General features: G+C 42.6%; 2 long non-coding RNA genes across 2 annotated transcripts in view; both read left to right on the top strand.

Moving 5' to 3' along the window:
* The window catches only part of LOC143840815 (uncharacterized), a 154688-nt gene extending 136743 nt beyond the window's left edge, over window positions 1–17945 (top strand). Inside the window, exon 3 of the long non-coding RNA XR_013232437.1 lies at window positions 17825–17945. This is a non-coding gene — a long non-coding RNA (uncharacterized LOC143840815). The remainder of the gene's footprint in view (window positions 1–17824) is intronic.
* The window catches only part of LOC143840742 (uncharacterized), a 267254-nt gene that overhangs the window by 235619 nt on the left and 9077 nt on the right, over window positions 1–22558 (top strand). The gene's annotated exons all lie outside the window — the stretch shown is intronic.

Genomic DNA, 22558 nt, shown 5'->3' with positions numbered 1-22558 from the left:
TTAAGGGGAAGCCTGGCATAGGTAGGAATGTGAGGGGAATTCAACCTTCCTCTCTCCATTTTCCTGCTATAAATCACTATCCACAAACTCCTCTTACTTTTGCTGGGCAACAGTTGCAGGTAAAGGGCAGTTCGGGAGTGGTGTGTGATGTAAACAAAATGCAGCAAAGGTTAACTAACTCCTTTCCCCTCCCATTCTAAAGTTCTAAGTACACACAGTGTGGTCATGGCTCAATGGCAGAGCACCTTCTTTGCATGCAGAAGGTCCCAGGTTCGATCCCCAGCATCACCAGTTGAAAGGACCAGGTAAAGAGTGATATAAAAGACCTCTGCCTGAGACCTTGGAGAGCTGCTGCCAGTCTGAGTTGACAATACTGACCTTGGTGAACCAAGGGGCTGATTTAGTATAAGGCAGCTTCACATGTTCATGTGATGCAATTTAGGCATGAAAACGGCACTTGAGGGAAGATGGAAACGCCTCCTCACCCCGTGCCGTGCACTGGAGCAGAATCAGGTCCCACCACACGTTTTAAAGTGAGGACTTGCATCATACATAGATTGTGCAACGCATCAACTATATTTGGGGGCAGGGAATCTCAGGTTAGATTGTCTCCTACCACTGCTTTGTTCTGGAAGAAAATCACGTCCTCCATGGAAAAGAGGAGTAGTCCTCTTACTACCCTCCCTTCCTGTGCCCCCTTGCTGTTTGTGAGGGCCTTCTGATTCTCAAGTAGAGTTCCATAGAACTCTATATTCAGCAATATGAGGGGAAAGGCAGAAAAGTCTCTATTGCACAAATTGTTCGGTATATAATTCGTTGAATACACTCCTGGGTGTCCTGAAAGTTGTTTCCTGAAGCTAGAGCGGTATTTTAAAAATGAGTGGGAGAGAATCACTGCTATATTTACATAGAAGGAAGACAACCCTGAATGTAAAATGAATGGGATTTGAGCCGAGCAGGGCTTTAAAGATGAACGAACCCTTCCAAGTGTATGGTGTCAAGAGTCAAAGCTTCCCTTTGTCAGATCAGCCTTGCTCTTCCACTACAGAGCAACGTGGCTACTCACCTGAAATGGAATGTAAGATGACTCCCCTAAATTATGTTTAACACAGCAAATAATTACTGGACATAATTTTAATTTATATGTAAATGAAAGACAACCCCTTTTCTTTAATAGTGTACTTGCAGGGGGGGAAGCATTAGCATTTGAATAAATACTGCAAATTACATTGAGATGTTGTTCATCAGGACTGTCGATGTTCTCTTTGTCCTTCACTTGGTATGCCCCACGTGCTGTGTCTGCTGGCTACTTTGGAGTTGCTGTGAGCTAAGTGACGGGATCAACCCAATTCCCACGTGGAAAAACCAGTAGCAAACCGAGACAAGGTGACTGATGACCATCCCCAAGACATCATTAGTCTGGAAGCACCTTCAATCTTCGGTTGAGCAGAAATGACGGACAGGATGAACGCAATTACAAGATACTTCTTAAAAAACGGATAAGAATTAAATAAAGAATGCGATCCATTGCAGTAAATATACAGAAAGTTGTCCATTCTGTGGGAGTCCTACAACAAGCATTGGAAGAAATCCAGAAGACATTGATTGTTCTCTGCTTCTGCCTCCCCCCTCCCAGTTGTTCTTTTTTTTTTTATCAACGAAACCATGACAAATCTCTTTCCCATAAACTTTGGGTTTAAATGTTTACTATCATAGTGTATTTACCATGTAATTTCTACTGAAATACAATGCAAGCAGAAGGGTACGTTTTCAGAACATTCTGGCCATATGTTTGCAATTGACATTAATGGGATTCATACCACAGAGTCTCTAGATGCTATATCTGGAAAACTCTAGACTGTAAATACAGATCAGAGTCTCGCAACAACATAATTACCGCTTTACAACAAATGCGGACTGTGCGCCATCAGGGGTATTGGGCACGTATTCATTTCCCTTTCCAACAGATTGAAATTGAAAGGATTGCGGCAAGTCGGCATCCAAGAAGCAACACTGTCCTCCTATTCAGGGGGAGCCATAGCAGCATTTCTGGTAGGTCAGCAACAAGAATGCCAAAAAACCCGGACCACTAAATTATCTAAAAATAGAAGATTATTGTGATCCCTTTTGTTAGTGAGGACATCTGCTATCCCTTAGGCAGGGCTAAGGGATTCCCGAGGAAGAAAGTTCATTTCCTGACAATCGTAAATTTCCTTCCTTTCTTTCTTCCTCTTAAAGACTAATGACATGAATTTACCTATATGAAACATTCCTATTCTGGTGTTCTACCATTCAATGCCCCCCCCCCTTCCATGGGTTACAGTCACATTTAAAGCAGTCAGTTGTAATGGATCAGAAACACCAGATTCCAAATTAAACAAGTGGCCAATGCAGAAAGGCTGGGGAAAAAATAAACAGATCTTTAACACTCTGGGAAGTTCAATGAGATGGATGCTTGACAGTGCCATCCTTCAAAGTCCATTCACTTTAGGGCCTCTGCAGATGATTTTAAAATACAGGTATAGAGGTACAAGTGGTGCTTGAGATACACCAGTCCCAGACATTTTAAGGCCTTGGTGGTGCGTTGAAGAGAATACTTCAAATCACATCCGGAAAAACCTCTTCTCTGCAAAGAGGCACCTGAGTATGTGTGCAATACAGTTGAAAAATAATGTCAAAGAGGCGAACGGATAACATTTTTAATGGATAAAATAGAGCTTCAATGCCCTGCATAGCTTCCTGCTTTCCCCCATTCCCTCATGACTAGCAAACCCAGAATTAGCTATGCCAACTATTTGAAAACTACAAGATAAAGAGGATTCTGTGCAAATAGGGAGAATCTTTACAAGTCAAAGAATTCAGAGCTGTCATTGGCACAGAATTTGGATTCTGAGATGGTAATGGGCAGGGGAAAAACTCAGCTGCACTCGACCATGATGGCATTTGGCTAGGGAGAATTCAGGATTCTTCCCCATTAGGAATTCTTCATGAGATGTGTCATTCCAAAGTGCGTAAAATAGGACTGCTCAGCTCTGCTCTGCTAATATTCAAATTGTTGAGGTTTAGAGTTAGACTTTCAAGTCCATGTTTACTCTAAGCATTAGATGATATACGACCAGAAGAAGAATGGATGGCTTGCACTCGGCACAGATACCTAACTTCAGCCTTATATAATTCAAAACATGTCCATATTTTCTGTAGGACTTGAGTTATCTCACAATAAATAATGTGATGGCCATTTTTTAGTTTTGCCCTTTAATGACTGCATTGGCTGAATCTGTCCTGTCACTTCCCCCCTCCCCCCCCTTGTGGATATTATCCATTGTTCGGGTTCTCTCAGAAGGGGGAAAGGCCTGTCTTCAGGTACAGGCCTGTGAATTTAGTGTTGCCCTGTAATGTATGTGATTAATCTCCAAGCAACTCTAAAACTACTGCTCCCTTTACTGACATTTCCTTCTAACTGATGGCACATAGAAGCCACCTGAGGAAAATGCTAGAGATACTTTATGACTGTGCAAACACCATATTTTATGTGAAACATCCAGTTCGTATTGGCTAGCCAAGCGTTGGGATGGCTCTGCAGTTGCCTGGTGACTGGATACATTTAAGAAATTCCATCCTTCTGTTTACATTTAATGTAATATTTTTTTTTTAAGAAAAAGAATAAATGACATCTGCAAATTTTTATTTGGTAATTCCCAAAGACCATGAATGCCTCTGGGTATCCTTTTCATTTCCTTAACAGATAGTTTAGTTTTAACATACATATTTCCATTTGCCAAGTGGAAGAGATGAAAAGCCTTCTGTAAAATTGATTTGGCCTATACATAAAAGCAGGCTTTGTATAAAGCGGCACTAACCAGGAACTCCTCTTCACCAAACATCTGTGTGTGTGTTTAAAAGAAAGTGTAAAACATAGTAAGTTCAGGATAACTTCCCTGAAAGAAAGGGATAAGCTTTAAAAATAAAAATCAATGAAAGTACTTTTTCGTTCTTTAAAAAATAGCTGTCATTGACATTTTCGTTGCAAATCCCATTAAAATAATGCAAATGTGAGGGAACGGAATGCATATTCATCGGAATCCTCCAAGAGGCTTCTCAACAACCCCGTTCATCATCCTTCTTTTTTTTTTTTTTTGGAAGCAAAAGAATGTCAAATAACACTAGTTGTGACAGTAGTTCACACTTTGGCAGTGTGGTGTTCTTTTGTGCATGACAGAAAGAGAAGGGGAGTGAAATTGCAGAAAGTGCAACGTTTTAGAATCTCAGTCAATCAGCCAGAAAATGTCTTTGCCAAGATGATACTCAGAATATATAGTGAGGGAACAAAACTTTCCTTTCATATTCCAATGCCCTATTGCCCAAATGTATTGAAATCTCTCCTCGGAGAGGTTCTCGGCATTATGTAATTTAGAACTGAGGAGGAAGTATGTTACTATCAAAGGTATAGGTCTGTCAAGAAAAAGAAAAAAAAGGAGCAAGGCTTATTGAAATAACGTTATTGAAATAAGGCGTGTGTACGTGAAATGAATTCCATGATAGATGAACAGGGCTACCCTTTTTCTGTTGGGAAGCTATCGAGTTTCTCAGGTTGTTCCTCCCCAGTGAGGAAGTTATTTACCTCAGCTCACATTTAGCAATGCCCTGTGTGTCTGCAGGCTGTCAAATGGATAAAACTAATTAATTTTTATCACCTGACATGACAGAAACACGGAAAGTGGTCATTCCTCCCCCACCCCCATTCGAACGGTGGCCTCCAGCTGTGATCCTGAATTTTATCTTGCCCTTTGACACACTTCACATTCCTTCTCTGATGGACAGTGTTTCTGTCAGATGCCTTTTGGTGAAATACAAGGTCCTGGTTGGAGACCACAGGAAGTTCACAACAAAAAGGAGAAAAAGCTTAACCCAAATTTTTCATGTAGATGGCTCCTTACTTGATTGGAGGGCACTGATGTGGCCGCTGAAAGTGCAAGCTGGGGTGCCATTAAGGCTTGCCTTGACCAGGGCCTGTTTTTGAGAATTTAGAGGCCTCCAATTATTTGATCTGACCCACTGGTCCATACATGTGACTAACAGTACATACAGTGTCCATTGTCTATGTCTGTTAAGGTTTTGTCTATTTAAAGGAGTGAATGTTATAAAATTAATTATACATTTATTATATGCTGTACTTAAATGTATGATAAACCATTGATAAAGGCAGCAATGCCGAAATACATTTGGTCAGTGGTGTGGAGGCACTAGTATGTTCATAGGATTTGATTTTATCTGAGGCTATGTATAAAGCTTTTGGATGATTTAATTAATATTTTATTATTAATAAATACTGGCATATTTATCATTATAACTACCTCATATTTTAGAAACTGTATGGTGCACCCTCATTAGACCTATAAACATCACCCTTTTTGTTGATCATTTTTTACATGAAAAGTTTCCATAAACTCATTTTATCTTGTAAAATCCTTTCATCAAAATATTGGGAAAATGTGCAAATTATGAGTTGAGTAGAACATTTATGCACTATGAGATGGGAATTCCAGGTACAAACCACAATGCAACTACATACTGACCAGGTTGTCTCATACTATCGGGATAATACTGACCTACTGTCCAATTTGGTTTAAATGGCTGTGGGCCATTTCACTGGTCATTTCGCAAGGGGAACCATAATGGACTGATAAAAATGGACTTTTAGGCCATTTCAACCTAACAGCACTGTTATCCTGAAATAGTTGGGAGTCATTTCACTGGCTGATTTTACTTCCCCTGGCTTCCAAGGAGAAAACAAAACAGACCAATGAAATGCCCTACAGCCATTTAAACCTAAAATCTGATGGGCTCACTCTCCTTTTTTTAAGGTTTAAATGGCTGGCAGCCATTTCACTGGTTGGTTTATCTTCCCCCTCCTTTGAAGTGGGAGGAAGCAAAATGGCTTGCAGCCATTTCAGCCTAAAAGCAGGGTGGGTGCACCTGTCAGTCATTAAGCTAAAATGGCTGCAAGCCCACTGTTTAGTTTTACTTCTTCCCACTTTAAAGGGAGGGGGAAGCAAAGAGACTAATTGGGTGCATGCCCCTGCTGTTAGACTGAAAGACTGCTAGCCATTTAACCAGTCAACTTTGTATCTCCCTGCTTGAATGCGCAGGAAAGCAAAAACTACCAGTGTAATAACTGCTAGCCATTAAAATCTGTCAGCAGTGGGTCTGTCTGTCATCTGTTAAATTTAAATGACTTTAAGCCATTAAACAAATGTCAGTTTTGATCTCTCAGCCATTTAAACCTTCCCGGGCAATCCTTCCCTTTCTCCAAGCCATGGGGCCAGTTTGGTTTGGGGAATTTTTTGTTCAGTTTGGGGGCTTCTCCTAACCAGAATTCTTAGGTTCATGCCCATCACCAGAAGTTTCCCTGAAAAAAGTGGAAGATGCAGCAATGTGACAACATCACTGCCCAAATTGCCATCACATTCTGGTAGTCAGGATGACACTTTGGTATTTCAGTTTACCATAGAGAATTTTGCCCAAATACTAAAGTGTCACCCAGACATCCTGGAACTAATGGTGTCACTTCCAGGTCACATGGGCAGTAACAGCAGTTTTCTTTAGGACTGCATTTTGATATAGCTTTTATTATTGGTAGTCCAATTTGGAGTCTTGAAACAGCGGCTCTTACGGGTTTTATCATTGTTGCTTGTATTGCTCTTTATTTATATTGTAAGATGTAAGATACCTTGAGTTCCACGAGGGAGAAAGGCAGCTAATAGATATTTTAAATAAATTAAATAAATATATTCACGGGAGACTAAAATTTGAATACAGAAAGCAGGTAATTTATTTCCCTACTAATAGTCTACATTTAGGCTGCTCCCATTCTGTCTTTTTTTTTGCTGCCTTTGTTTACTTCATTAAGCAAGGGACATGCTACATACAGTGTTGGTTTAACTACTAATTGATATCTTGATTTGTCTATGAGAAGGACTTTTGATACAGCAATATTTGCTATGATGAGTGTTTGGAACAACTTCTGGATGTTCTGTCTTGACCTGTGACTTTTGGATGGAAGTCCAGAAGTACTTGCAACAGAAATCAGAAATATGTATATATGCAATACTTATATTTTTAAAGAACATGTTATCTAAAAAGAAAAGAAAATGATCCTAAAAATGTCCTATTCTGCGAGAAATGTTATTGTCTCATATCTTCAAAGCAAATTTCTCCTTGTTAATTATTTCAGGCGGCCTCCTCTTACCCATATAAAGCTATTAATGTCATGTCTATCACAGGAATTTACATTCAGATGTTTATTAAGCCCAATCAATATGAACATTTTAAAAAAACGTATGGCTTAACTGTTGTGAAAGCTGGCCAGTTTTTTTTTTTTTTGTCAGAGTTTGTTTTTTCAGTTCTGGTATTCTGATCAGTTACACGATAATTGCTACAGTAATAATTTTCTTTTTTACATGACTCAATCACATGTCGTTTTATTCTTTTGTTTTCCCCCCTCTCACTTTGCCTTCTTGTTTGGTCCTTTCTCAATTTCTCCCGTTTTTTGGTTTCTGTTTAAATGCCCAATTCATTTTAAATTGATTTTTAAAAACGATATATAAGGACTAGAGCAATATGCCCTCTTTTGGTTAGCTGATGACCTACGGCTATTGGTGCAATTCTGAAACCAGATGATCTTGAAATATAGTTATAGTTATTTGCAATGTAAGGATGTGTATCACCCACAAAGCTGAAGCAAACCATACCCATGCAGTTGCCCGCCAACATCACTTTCTGGTCTGTGTCTCATTCAACCCCTTCCTGGCAGGGAGGTATGATCAGAGAAAGAACTGAACCTCCTCAGTAAATTGTATAGTCTGGTCCTGGCAACATTTTCCCAGTGGCTTCAGACAAACATTGAACAGGAGGGACAGAGCCCCATCCTCTGCTGGCAGCCCACATGTTACAATGTTCAGGAAAGAGAAGCAATTCAGATCTGTTCAGTGGCAAAGCCCCTCTCAAGGGGGAACTGGAGAAAGGTCAGACTCAGCACTGGCAAAACACCCAAGCCTTTGATCATTTTTTATAGTTTACTCTTCAAAAGAAGAGGATATGCAATTAATTTTGACGAAATGATTCAAACTATACAAAGAAGAGATAACCAAGAGGGATTATGTATTTATTTAGACTATATATATAGAGAGAGAAAGAGTAGACGCAGACAATGATTTCTTCGAAAACAGTCAGCCCTTTATTAACTCCAACACAAACGCCAAACAACAGAACTCTTCAGACTTATATAATAATTGCAGGCAGCCTGCCGCCAAGTAACCTGACTGGTCCTTAACAGGGGCCTGTGATTGGTCCATTCTCAGAGTTCAAGTATGGTTAGTCATTGACTGATGAACAGTTCTTCCTTTGCATATTGGCTTGATGCACAGACTGTCTACGTACAGTGCCATCCGGTTCAAAGGAAATTTATCAAGACCACGGCAAAGGGCTTCCAAGGCAAGTGAGAAGCAGAAGTGGTTTGCCATTGCTTCGCTCTGCAGAATCTTCTGTGGTGGCCTCCCTTCCAAGCGCCAGCCTTGCTTAGCTCCCAAATTCTGACAAGATCAAGCTATACTATGGCAACTTCCCTCCCCCCAAAAATTCAATACAGTCACAAAAATAGCAGCATAAAATTATTGCAGCAATCTAATGAGAGTGATCAAGTTCTCCTGAAGGCAGCTCATGCTTTCCTCTCTCAAGACCCAGAGCAACAAAGCACTAGCATGTAACAAAGACAAGAGTCATCTGAGCCAATACAATATGATATACAAGTCTAGGTGCATGACTGGCTACCACAGCACTCTGGCCCTGCACCAGGAAAAATAAAGGGAATTCTGAACACCTGTATGGTACGGGGATGGGATCACCTTTCTAGGACATGGTAGGCCAGACTACAAAAGCCTTGAAGCTTGCTGGGTGACTGGGGACTACTTAGTAACTGTGTCTCAGTGTAACTTATCTCACATGGCTGTTGAGATGATAAAATGAAAGAGGTAAGAGCCAGGTGTGATAGTCTAGGCTCCTTGAAGTAGGGAGGGATGAAAATATGACAGATTCAACAGAAAACATCTCTTTGGACAATGTTGATGGTGGCTAGGCAAGCACTAGGCTTGGCTAGTACACCTCTTAAAAGATGGCTTCGTTGTGTGGTCTTGAAGGCTTAGAATCATACAATAATATAGTTGGAAGGGACCTCATGGGTCATCTAGTCCAACACCCTGCACTATGCAGGACACTCAAATCCCAATTGCTCATTTGGGCCCATTATGCACGGCCGCCAAAACGGCGATTTCGGGTCACATGGAAAACGCGGAGGGGGAAGACGCATACCGGTTATGTACGGGGTGGGGCGCGACGGCGGCAAAACCCAGAGTAACCGATTATGCACGCGGCGATCCGGGCGCCGCTTCTGGTTACTCCCCGGTCACCCGGAAGCTGCGCTTTCTTCCGTGTTTCACTGACGCGGCTTTTTCGGCGGTATGCACCGAAGCTGCGGCCGGTTGCAGCCGGCTCCGTGCGTTATCGGTGATTTTAGTCGCCGCCATTCCACCCCGAATGTGCGCTAAAACCCCCGTGCATAATGGGTCCTACTGTAATCTGCCACCCCTTTGCCTTCACAGAATCAGCCTCTTTGTCAGATGGCTATCCAGCCTCTGTTTAAAAATTTCCAAAGATGGAGAACCCACCACCTCTCGAGGAAGCCTGTGCCACTGAGAAACCACTCTAACCACTTAGATCTGTGAGCAGAGAATTATGAACCACAATCACCAATCTCTGTCCTGGCCCCCGCCTGGTGGAATGAGCTCCCTGAAGAGATCAGGGCCCTGACCAAACTGTGACAATTTTGCAAGGCCTACTCCTCCTCTGACAATTTTGCAAGGCATTGGCTTCATGCCAACTGATCCAACGACATCCACTGGTGTCCCCCCCTTCAGACACCCCATTTCATGACTGAATAATCTGACCTACCTAAGGGCTCGATCTAAATTACCATTCCTGTTGAAATATTGTTCAGGCTGATGTTATGTTATGATCGTTATATTTGTTATGATGTTCAATGTAATTACCCTATGATTGTTTATGTAAACCGCCCAGAGCCATATGGAAGGGCGCTATAAAAAACTAACTAAATAAATAAACAAACAGAGGACAGACTTGCCTTCCAAGCATATGCACATTGACTCATAAACTAGGTCAGTGGAATTTACTCCCATGTTAGTTTTCATAGGATTGCCATCTTAAGAGGATTGTGCCTTTCTAAATCCGTTCAAGGGTTTGAATGGTGTAACTCATCTTAAGACTGCACGGCTAGTTCACATAACTTTGCCTTCAAGTCCCATGGATTCTGACGGGAAAAATTGTTTCCTAAACTAGGAGACACATTACAGAGCTACTCTTGTTTCTTCCGCTGACAAAAGAGATATAAATCAATGAGTCTACATGCCTTTACAAATAAATCTACAAGCTTAAAAGTTGATTGTTTAAAAACAATTTATTTAAAACTGTGCGGCTACCTGCCAAAACAGCAAAGAACCAGATGTCCAAAATCTGATATGCCCCTTCTGCTGCTGCTGCTGGCTACTTATACAACCCAATTGTGGAGTTACTTTCCTATTTATCTCCAATCATGTATTTTTGTTTATAAATTAAAATAGCTGAAACATGATAGATTGATCTTAATTCAAAGACAGAATGTGGCTTGCGTGTCCTTACAATCGAGTGCAGAGATAAGTTAACAATCTGGGGTTTCCAAAACTCAAGACTGAAATTCTCAGACAAGCCTGCTGCTCTATGTCAGTAATTCAAAAATGGTGCAGTAAAATAATCGGGTGCATTGTGAAAAATCCCTTTAAAAAACAATGAAGAGCTGCTGCAGACCCATAGTATCAACACGCATGGGAAGACGGGATTTTCTGCTGCGTCTTTATCGCTTTACGATCAGGCTACAATAGGGGTAAGACAAAATACCATATTTACACAAAGGGAAGATCTTATAGACATACATTTCTGTATTATTAGATATAAGTGGAACTTGTATATGTGAATATAAAGGCAACAACCTCCTTTTTTGGTTGCCATATCTGGGAGGGGAATCTAGTCTTGCATTTGAGTTGATACTTTATTTATTTACATTATTTATACTGTACCTTGCTCAGTAGTCAATACAATAGGACACTCAATAACCAGGGCATTAGGATTTTAGAAGCTTGGAACCACCATCAAGAACTGGAGCATTACATTAGTATCAACATGACATATTGAGCAGTCCAGGAATTATGTCATATTATAATGCTACTTATAATAAGCTATATGCAATAGTATGGATCTCAGTCCCACATAAATGAATAGATTAGCAAAGGTTTATTAATTGCTTACGGCTGAACTGTAATTATTACTTTAAATTTACTAGTGCAGGCCCATCCTTGGGAAATTTTCCTTGGCTGAACACCAAAAATGTGCTGAGAGATGCAGCTCATCAGTATTGTTACCCTGCACTGACTGTGGCCAGTGTGTGGGTTCAGATGATGAAGTTGAACATGGAGAGAGTTCTGGGGTTGCCAGCTCAGGGTTGGGTAACACCTGGAAACTTGGAAGGTAGAGCTAAGAGTGGGTGGGATTTGGGGCATGGAAGGAGCTCAATGGAATATAATGCTATGAAGTCCACTCTCCAAAACCAATATGCTATGAAGTCCACTCTCCAAAACAACTATTTTCTCCAAGGGAACTAATCTTGCTCACCGGAAGATGAGCTGTAAAGCTGGGGGATCCCCAGGTACAACCTGGGGACTGACATCCCTAGCAGAGTTCCCTGTTCAGGCACTTGGACTGATCACCCAACCATGATTGGTTTGCGTAGTTCTTCACATCTACAGATGCCTCACAGTACTTGCTGTTATACTGTATAGATGAAGCTGCTTGCCACTGAATCAGACCACTGGTCCATCAAGGTCAATATTCTCTACTCAGGTGGGCAGTGGTTCTATCAGGTTCTCTTACCACCTCCTACCTAATCCCTTTTGACTGGGATTGAACCTGGGGCCTTTTGCATGCCAAAAGAGAGGCTCTACCACTAAGCCATGGCCTCTCCCTAATTAGGGCACACTTCCCAGAACACATTAATCCTGCCTGCTTATTATCCGTAAAGGTAAAGGTATCCACTGTGCAAGCACTGGGTCATGTCTGACCCTTGGGGTGACGCCCTCTAGCGTTTTCATGGCAGACTCAATATGGGGTGGTTTGCCAGTGCCTTCCCCAGTCATTACCGTTTACCCCCCAGCAAGCTGGGTACTCATTTTACCGACCTCAAAAGGATGGAATGCTGAGTCAACCTTGAGCCGGCTGCTGGGATTGAACTCCCAGCCTCATGGGCAGAGCTTTCAGACTGCATGTCTGCTGCCTTACCACTCTGCGCCACAAGAGGCTCTTTTGTTAGCTGTACCTAAAAACAAATATACTGTACTGCTATCAGATTAAAAGGCTGCCATCACACCCTTTCCATACAGAAAACGTAAAAATGCACTGACAGGGTGTGATGGAGAAGGAAAAACTACCCATTAACAGAGGATCCCATGACAGTGGGGCCAAAAGTGCTGTAGTCTGGGAAGCAGGTTACAGCTGATGTTTTGATGGAGTATCTACGAGGTGAAGGTTGGCAGCTGGTGGGGAAAAGAGTTTGTTGAAAAGTTTAGAATAAAAAGAGAGTGGGTTAAGTGTAGCATCCTAGAACTTGAACTGTCCCGGAAGTGAGAGAGTTACAATTTGGGTGCTGTTGTTTAATTGTAACATTTAACAAGAGAATAACCGTAAAGAGGCAACCTGAAAGGTTGTTCATTGCTTTTAAAACTTCCATTCAACACCTCTGTATCCGCCCTTCACTTTCTGTTGTGTTTTATTTAATAAACATTGTTCCCTATTTTAAAGGAAATTCCATTGTCAGTTTTCCCCATTCGTCAGCAGCCTCAAATCTCCCCAACTTTTGATTCCTGCTAGAATTTCACAGTGCTGTGGGAAAGTTGGGAGAGTGATGGGAAATCCTTTGGAATGCCCCAGTACACTATCACACAGAATGGTGATAAAATACATGCCTCTAAGACAGGGGAAGTCAACCTGTGGTCCTCCAGATGTCCATGGACTACAATTCCCATGAGCCCCTGCCAGCATTTGCTGGCAGGGGCTCATGGGAATTGTAGTCCATGAACATCTGGAGGACCACAGGTTGACTACCCCTACTCTAAGAAACCTATACAGATGTGCACAGAAAGTGGCAATGAGCCCCCATCCTTATCCCAGAGTAATCAGGGGCATGTCGTCATGATCCAACATGACAACGTGTGTGGTGACGATGAAAATAACCCCTGTGAAAGTGGAAGATAATTATAGTAGGCATAATATTGAGTATGAAAACATTGCTGAGTAATTATAGAATAGGAGCAAAAGTATGTAGATATTTCTGGCAAGGAATAATACGCTGGAGGCCCCCAGACTGATAAGCCAAGAAAAAGAAATCAGATTGCAGTGAAGAAAATACATTTTTCATTGTCAAAGTGGGTAGCACTTAAGCTATGACAAATTATATATAAAATCAAAATAAAGCAGTTCTGAAAACAATTAGAGCAGGTAATATAATTCACTAAGTCGCTGGCTAGCAGATATATACAGGCTTGTAGACTAATTTATTTTCCCCCTTGATTTTCCCAGTAGAAAAGTTGAGAGTTCAGCTGAAATCCTGCCCAGCAATTAAAGTGAATATTTCAGCTGCGAATCTGGACGAAATATCCCCTGCCTATGAAATAAGACTTATTTAAAGCGGTAATAAAAATCAATTCTGTTTTACATCCTACCTAGGAAAGAATCTATACCGCCAAAAAGAGTAAAATTCAGGCCGTCTTGCTGACAATAACTAATGGCTAAATCCAGTTTCTTACAGAAATCAATATTAAAATACATTTATTTTAATGATGGAAGTGAGTAACCTAAAAATAGGAACTGGTTGACTGTCCTCTTCAGTTTGCTCTAGAAAAAAAGACCTGTAATTTGGACTGCATTCAAACTTTTTGAGTGTGTATGCATCAAAACATCTACAGTCTCAACTAAAGCAGGCTGTGGCTTGCTCAACCATAGATAATCTTAGGGACTGCCTATCTCAATATATCCCCCAAAGGTCTTTACACTCCACCAGTGCGAACAGGCTAATGATCCCTGGCCCCAAAGAAGTGAGTCTGGCCTAAAGCAGGGACAGGGCCTTTTCATCCCTGGCCTGGCTTGGTGGAATGAGATCCTAAGTGAGGTTGAGGCCAGTGCAGATCCAATCAGGCAATCATGCCCCCCCCCCACTCCCTGTTCCCACTATTTCACCAAGAACTACTCCGACAAGCAGTGGGAGGCCATCTGGTGGTTAGAGGCATTAATCCTAGCCTTATTAATAAAAGGTAAAGGTATCCCCTGTGCAAGCACCGAGTCATGTCTGACCCTTGGGGTAACGCCCTCTAGCGTTTTCATGGCAGACTCAATACGGGGTGGTTTGCCAGTGCCTTCCCCAGTCATTACCGTTTACCCCCCAGCAAGCTGGGTACTCATTTCACCGACCTCGGAAGGATGGAAGGCTGAGTCAACCTTGAGCCGGCTGCTGGGATCGAACTCCCAACCTCATGGGCAGACAGCTTCAGACAGCATATCGCTGCCTTACCACTCTGCGCCACAAGAGGCTCTAGCCTTATTAATAGTCAAGCTTTATATTGCTATGTTTTATTGCTATGTTTTTATTGCCTTAATGTCATTCAAGTTGTATTTGAAACTGTGCTGTTAGCTGCCCCGAGACCCCAAGTGAGGGGTGGGATATAAATTAAAACAACACAACAACAACAACGATGACGACGACGACGATGATGCCAATACAGAATGGACTTACTATAATTCATTTACCTAGAAGTCACCTAGAATTAGTTAGGGATTCAGCCTACTGCATGGTGAATGTATCTGATAGCAGAACATGTTGGTTTGCTCTCACAAGGCTGGTCACTTAATTATACAATGTGTTTGTCGGGGGGGGGACTAAGTTATCCATGAAACTCTGAGAAAATATGTCTATGCAAAAGAGTGCTGATAACATAGACTCAAATTAACACTAAATGCTAATTTTAAAAAAGTGTATTTATGATCCCCGACTTTATTCACCTTTTATACAGTTGGCTACCAAGTTTTGGTTGGATGGGTTGAATGTTAGTTTAAGCCACAGTTTCATTTGGTTTGTTACGGTTATAGTGGTGAATTGATGATTATATTTCCTCACAGCTTGCAGATTGGCTGGTTGAGGGGAAATAGTCTTGCGTGTCAAAATTCCCAAAAATAAGAGGGCTTCCTTAAAGAGGCGGCAGACCTGTGAGTGGGGGCCAACCTGTGTGGGTAGGCATGGGTTTCTCAGGGGCCGGGTGGCCTGGGATGGGACCAGAGGAGGTCTGTGCCCCCTCTGCCATCCCAGGTGGACACTTTCCTGGACAGGGATTACAGTGGCTTGGGGACTCACATTCCTGGCTGGGAACTGGATCGGGACTGAGCTGAGTTGCCGTAGTATGAAATATTAGTAGTAGTCGGCTGGCTACAGGAGAGCTCCTAACCCCTGACATGCCAACACTCCTGGCATGTATTGGTGAATAAAGCTGTGGCCTAACTTTACACTAACCAAAAGTGCATTTTCTATTAGCCTGGATATCCCAACCATGCAAGTCAATTGCTCTGTGCCAAGCCATGCTGCAGCGGCAGATCATGTGGAAACTAGCAGATGAACAGATTAGAACTATTCAGCAAAAACTTGCAAACAGCAACAAAACCATGAGTCAAACCAGTGCTTGTTCAAGCATCCTTACAATTAACTAGGTTGTTGATCATATCCAAGGCGATTTTAACCCTTATAGCAAATACAGAATATGTGGTTTGTTGTTAAAGTTAGCAACTGACAGCTGAAAAGCAAAGTACATTTTGTGGGTATGTTCTAACTTAGGCTAAAATATGACACATGGTAAGATTAGGAACTCCTGGAAAATATTATAACCGATTTAAGAATTCCCTTGTGGAGGACAAGAAATTCTCTCCCACTGACTCGAGCTGATATAGTAGAGAATTCTTTGAAACTTGCGGAGGAAAAGGGTAATTCAATTAGATATGGTCCTTCTAGGAGACACACTTGAAAGCAGAAAAGATTTGCTGTGAAAATAGAAGAGTGTTAATTACTGTAAATAAAAACTACCACATTGAATGCATCCGTGGGGTATTATTTGCCATGCTGGAACAGGGCATATCCAAGATTTAAACCTTTTAGAGATGCAATGACTCTCGAGAGAAAATGTGCATCATTTTTGCTTCAAAATTAAATCACTTGGATCTTGATTACTTGTTTGTATTAAGCACTTTGGAGCTGCTAGGGTGACCATTATTTTTGTTCAATACACCAACATTTTCCTTGTACAACATGGATGTTGCACTATTTAGTCTCAACAAAGGCCTATAGTCAACCTTTCATTTCAACATCTGAGTTGGTGCTTTTTAAGAAAAATCGACACATCTGGTGGAAAGATGCCAGATCCGTTCTTTTACTCTTCCTAAAATGATTCTGTGTCTGCTAATTCCATCCCAAAGAAAAAGGCAAAGGGAAGCAACCACCCCTGGGAATGACTGGAGGCAGGAATAAAATATTTAGAAAGATGAGACTGGCAAAGGAAGCACGTTAGAGGCAAATATCCTTGTGGGCCCAGGGCCAAAATGGGCAAGGAGTGCAGGTGAGGAATGATACAGTGGACCACAAATAACCTTGGGAATAAAAAGGCCATGAAACATTGGAACAGAATTGGGACAGATCCTGCATTGGACAACCAACTGGCAGACCAATGAACCCCCAGTTCCACAGCTTCTTGCACCCCAGGATCCCCAGGGAAAGACCCTCTACTCTCTCTGCCACACAGAGGCAGTCTTATGGTCCTGGACAAAAGTCCAGTACAGGGTTCCAGAATCACTGCCATTCTACCACTGCCTCCCCTGCTGGAGTTAAGCAAGCATGGTCTTCACATGTGTGAGACAGGTGTAAATCACTCCAGCTACAGGAAGCCAGCTAGAGCAGTTGAAAGCAGCAGCAAGAACCTGCTGTTCTTGTTCTTCCCCCCACCTTTAGGAGTGGTGCTGTGGGCAGTGGAGGGACCCCCAGTGCAAGGTCCAGCCCCTTTTTCTCATTGCCACAGCCAGCTTCACTCAACAGCCAGAGTTGGATCAGAAGCCCCGCCCCATTGGTTCTTTCCGCTTCTAGCCCCCCCCCCCCAGTCTCCTCGAAGGGTCAAAAGAAGCAGAGATCCAAAGGCAAAGCCTCAACCAGGTTGAGAAGTGTACACCAACTGGCACAAAACCTTCCAAACTCAAGCTGTACTCTCTAGGAAGGCACAATTCTCTAGGCCAGGGTAGTCAAACTGTGGCTCTCTGTAATGGACCACAATTCCCATGAATCCCTGCCAGTTTGGCCACTCCTGCTCAAGATCATGGCAGATACCCCGGCTGGCTACAACAAGAGGACCTCAGGCCCATTTAGAACCATTTGGTTTAGTTTCTTCGTTTGTTAGTTGAAACTTCTCTTACAAAGCAGGTTCTATAACAGTCCAGAAAAGCCCCTGCATAGTTTGAAGACCTCCATACTCTGTTGCTTTCTTTCATACCTGTTGGTTCTCTGTTGTGTTTCTGCAAAAGCAGATGAATCTAGCTTGCTCAATCTTGGCTGCCATCTTATGACCCTCCTGTTTCTTAAGCCTAGGTACAGAGTGGGACGCTAAATCAAGGCTAATGTCGAAACCCAAGTCCTTTGTCCAATGTGTTGGAAGAGCAAAACTCCAGAATGGATGAAGATTCCACCATACTTCGGCCACAGTGAGGCAGAAATAAAATAGAAATAAATAAAAATTCTCCTATTCAAGAGAATCCAATGCCGTGCTTCACTCTCCTCCAATGGGAAACTCACACTGGGGGACTGCCAAGTGATTTTTCTTTGTCTGTGGCTGGTGTTCACAGTCCAGATAACATCTTTATATGCGCTGCTGTAGAGTTGAACTCAGTGCTGTTCTGCAATGGCAGCACTTTTGCTCAAGTCATTTAAACATAGCATTTTGATGCTAGCAAGCAAGGCAATTTCCCATGTTTTGTTTATGTGAATGATGACTTATGCCAGCAGTCCCCAATGTTCATCTCGTCGGGGACCGCCTCCGGGGATGGGGGAGAGCCAGCGGCCCGGCTGCCGCAGTTGCTCAAAAACGCGCATGCGCGGAATTGCCACACATGTGCGTTTTGGCCACCAGGTGGCGCTAATGCGCAGGCGCGGCAGTTCCGCACGTGCGCGGTAGCGTCGCTGCCGCGCCGGCTGGCGCGCCGGCTGCCATGCCGGCTGCCACGCCGGCTGCCGTGCCAGCTATTCCCCCCTCTTGCTTTAGGGGGGGGAGGCAGCCGCGGCCGCTGGCGGCCCGTTACGATGGCCTTTGCGGCCCGGTACCGGGCCGCTGACTGAGGGTTGGGGACCCCTGACTTATGCAACTCAGAACGTACTTGGATGGTGGTCAGTATGTGTGCTGTGAATTTCACCAGGAACATATTGGAAAGTTGAACCTACTATGTTTGAAAGTAGAAACCACGGTGGGCAGCCATGCTGGTTTGAAACAGCAGAACAAAGTTTGAATCCACTGGCAAAAAGACTTAAAGACCGAAAGATCTTAAAGCTGTCACTGAACTCCAATTAGGTTTGAAAGTATTGGTCAGCCATCGGTTAGTCACCCAGCCTGTTCATTTCATGATGAACTGGTGGAAACGTCTGTTGTGCAGATTTGCATTGAGTTTTCCAAAGACTCAAACTGATTGGTTGTCTCTAGAGCAGGGCTCTGCAAAGGGGTGCTGTGGGCACCATTGTGTCCATTCATACCTTTCCTAGCACCCGCCAAGAGTTTTTAGAAAGTGGGTGGGACCACATGGGGCTTTTATTTAATTTAATTTTATATATATACCACCGGAAACTTTCTTAATCAAATCTGGTTCGCCAAGTTAGAAACCACTGCTCTTAACCACTGCACAACACTGGCTCTCAGTTAACGCATCACTGAAGATTCAGTTTCCTGTTTGTGACCATGAGCTGAACTGGCAGATGTTTGTGCATCTCTAGTGGCCCCATGACATCACTCTTAGGCATATCAGTCATTGCTCCCTTGCGCCGTTTTGAAAAGCAAGGAATTCCCCACCACCATGTTTTATTCATTTCTTCCCTCTTAGAAGCTGTATACTCACATGCTCTAGCACCTTCCTTCTGTCTCCAGAAAATGTTAAAAGATGAAAGCAATCATGAGCAATGAAGCTTTTCTGAAGCAGTGAGGCAAATCCTGTCTCACCCATTCCATGATGCTAGGAATAGCTCTGCAAAAGGACAGCCCAGGTCATTTGGAGCATTACAGCTATAGAAAACTGTCATTACAAAAAAAAAAAGAAGCATCCTGTATCTAAGCTGCTTGGACTCCACCACATACACTGTGTACTCTGCATCGACTTAATGCCATGACTGTTTTGGGGAAAGAAAAGGTATCATTTAGTCTCCCCACCACCCGCCCCAGCAGTTAGATTCATCCACGGTCAATGAGGTTTCTCCCCACAACCTGCTTTGCTTTTTAGATGAAACGCTGATCTGTTCGCTTTATGCAAAAATGAAATTAGCTGCATAAGTAGACAAAGAAACAGCTGTGTTAAGCAGCCCCTGGGGAAAACAGCATCTTGTTGCGGTCATAGCACATCTAAAGGTAAGAAGCAATGAGCTTTCAAAACAGTTTTCTTAGGAGCTGACTTGGCAAAGCGCTTTTCAGAAAGTCCTCAGGACTGTAAAGAACTGAATCCAGTGTCCACAGCATTACCTGAAATATGAACATCCTAAACAAAGAAACATAGAGCTGGAAATGACCCCCAAGGGACATCTAGTACACCCCCTTGCACAGTTCAGGAAATTCAGTTATGCCCTCACCCCGCTCCCCCAGTCATCCCTGCTTTATGCCCAGAGGATGGCCAAAAATTAAATTAAAAGCTTCTAGGGTCATGGCCCAGTCTGGTCTGGAGGAAAATTCCTTCCTGACCCCCAAGAGGTGATTACCCTAAGCATGACCACCTCCTACAGAAGGGTGATCCACTGAGTAACAGTTTTTACAGTCAGGAAGTGTTTCCGAATGTTTAGCCACAAACTCTTGCTTTAATTTCATCCCACTGGTTCTGATCCAACCTTCTGGGACAACAAAAAAACAACTCTGCCCCATCCTCTATGTCAGGGATAGTCAACCTGTGGTCCTCCAGATGTCCATGGACTACAATTCCCATGAGCCGCTGCCAGCAAATGCAAATGCTGGCAGGGGCTCATGGGAATTGTAGTCCATGGACATCTGGAGGATCACAGGTTGACTACCCCTGCTCTATGTCACAACCCTTCAAATGCTTGAAGATGGCCAACATATCACCTCTCAACCCTTGACCATTTTTGTCGCCCTCCTCTGGACATTATTGACATCTTAACCTGCAGTGCCCGAAGCTCAACACTACTCCAAGTGAGGTCTAACCAGAACACAGTAAAGTGGTACTGAATTTGCATTTCCTGCCTAAATGCAAAATTTTATATCAATTGATGTTGCAATTCATTTTGTAAGTCTCACGTGTTAGTATTTTCCAAACTGTATCTTGATTCGATCTTCTGCTTTATTTGCTACCCCTCCCAATTTAATAACATCTGCAAATTTAATGAGTGTTTCATCAAAATCTTTTACGAAGGCAGCGCCCAGGACAGACCCCTTAAGCACTCGACTTGTCAATCCTCTCCAAGAAAATAAGGAACTTTTAACAAGCACTCTTTGGATACAGTATGTCAACCGGTTTCAAATCCATCTAACAGTAAGACCCAAAGCTCATTTTACCAACTTGTTAATAAGACAAATTCCTGTGATAAAAGATACCCTCAAAAACTCCACACACACCTACTTTTAAAACTGGCTTGTTTCATTTTTGTCCTGTTCATTCACTATATCTATCAGTGATGGGTAGTACCATCAAGTCACAGCCAGCTTATGGTGCCCTTGTATGCTTTTCAAGGCAAGAGACAAACAGTGGTGTATTGCCATTGCCTACCTCTGGGTAGCAATCCTAACTAGGGCTGATTCTCCTTAGCTTCTGAGGTCAGGCAAGCCTGTGCTATACAGGTCAAGGCACCATGCCTGCCAGATGCCCCTTAAAGTTCTTCACATGCTATTGGACATAGTGTAGGTCCCATTTACCAAACACGTCAAACAGAGATCCAGGAAAAGCTTTAAAAAGAAGTAATGAGACTGTTAATTAGTGCAACTTGTCATACCCAGATGTGCAATCAAAACAGTCCCCCATTAACTGGAAAGCTGTGAATAGTCTGGCTGACAAGGGCCTATTATGCACATGTAGGATGATGAACTTTTAGTGTGCTTTTGTAGCTGGATTTTCCTGTGCAGAACAGGATAATCTACTTCTAAAGTGTATCCGCCAACATGTGCATAATTAGCCAAGGTCCGAGCCCTCGGGAATTGCCAGGCACTAGATAGCAGGACATGTTTGAAACCATACTGGAAGGCACTGATTTTTAATGTTTTTATTTGATGTGGGTTTGTATTCTGTACAAGATGTCTTATGAGAGCGGCTGGTAATAAATCTAATAAATAAATAAATAAATACAAAAATAAATATGTATAGTTTATTTATAGTCATATTTATAGACCGCCCCTATTGGGCCAGCCATCTCGGGACGGTTTACATCATATTTGTTATTTGTGAATAAGACATACGTACGCATACTTTACAACTATAGAATTATTTATAATAAACTGATTGCAATGATCAAACAGAAAGACTGACACACAGAATAAGATCACTCTGTATTCAGAGCGATCCAGCTGGCTTCAACCTGCCTGGTGGAATGAGCTGCCAACAGAGATTCGGGTCCCAATGGAGTTGTCAGAACTGCACAGGGCCTGTCAAATAGTGCTCTTCCACCAGGCCTACAGTTGAGGCCAGGGCAGGTTAGAATTATACTGGGCCTCCCTGTTCTTCCCTGCCCATTTTGCTCCCGCTCTACCAGGGCCTTTTCTGCATGATGGATAAGTTGATGAAAATTCATTAAATACATTGTTGTTTTTCTGATCTCTGCACAGAAGAGTGAATCTACTCCGCAAAACTGATTTTGCTCTGCATGGTGAACTTCCTCTTCAGTGCTTTAAGTGTCTTGTTTCTGAAAGATGCTTTTCACCAATTCATTTCTCTCCTGTCTGCCTGAGGCGCTCTATTAGTCATGCAGAGAAGTTCCTTAGTTATGCAGATTAGTGACTGCATTAGAGAACAAAGCATGTCACTGGCAAAACTACAGGGGGCAGGGCTATGAATTGTTTCATGCATAGAGCATTGCAACGTAGTTTTTCAACAGACTATATTGAATGCAGAACAACGATTGTAATATAATAAA

The sequence above is a fragment of the Paroedura picta genome, chromosome 6 (genome assembly GCF_049243985.1).
Source record: "Paroedura picta isolate Pp20150507F chromosome 6, Ppicta_v3.0, whole genome shotgun sequence".
NCBI lineage: Eukaryota > Metazoa > Chordata > Lepidosauria > Squamata > Gekkonidae > Paroedura > Paroedura picta.
This window is presented reverse-complemented; position numbering and strand designations above follow the sequence as displayed.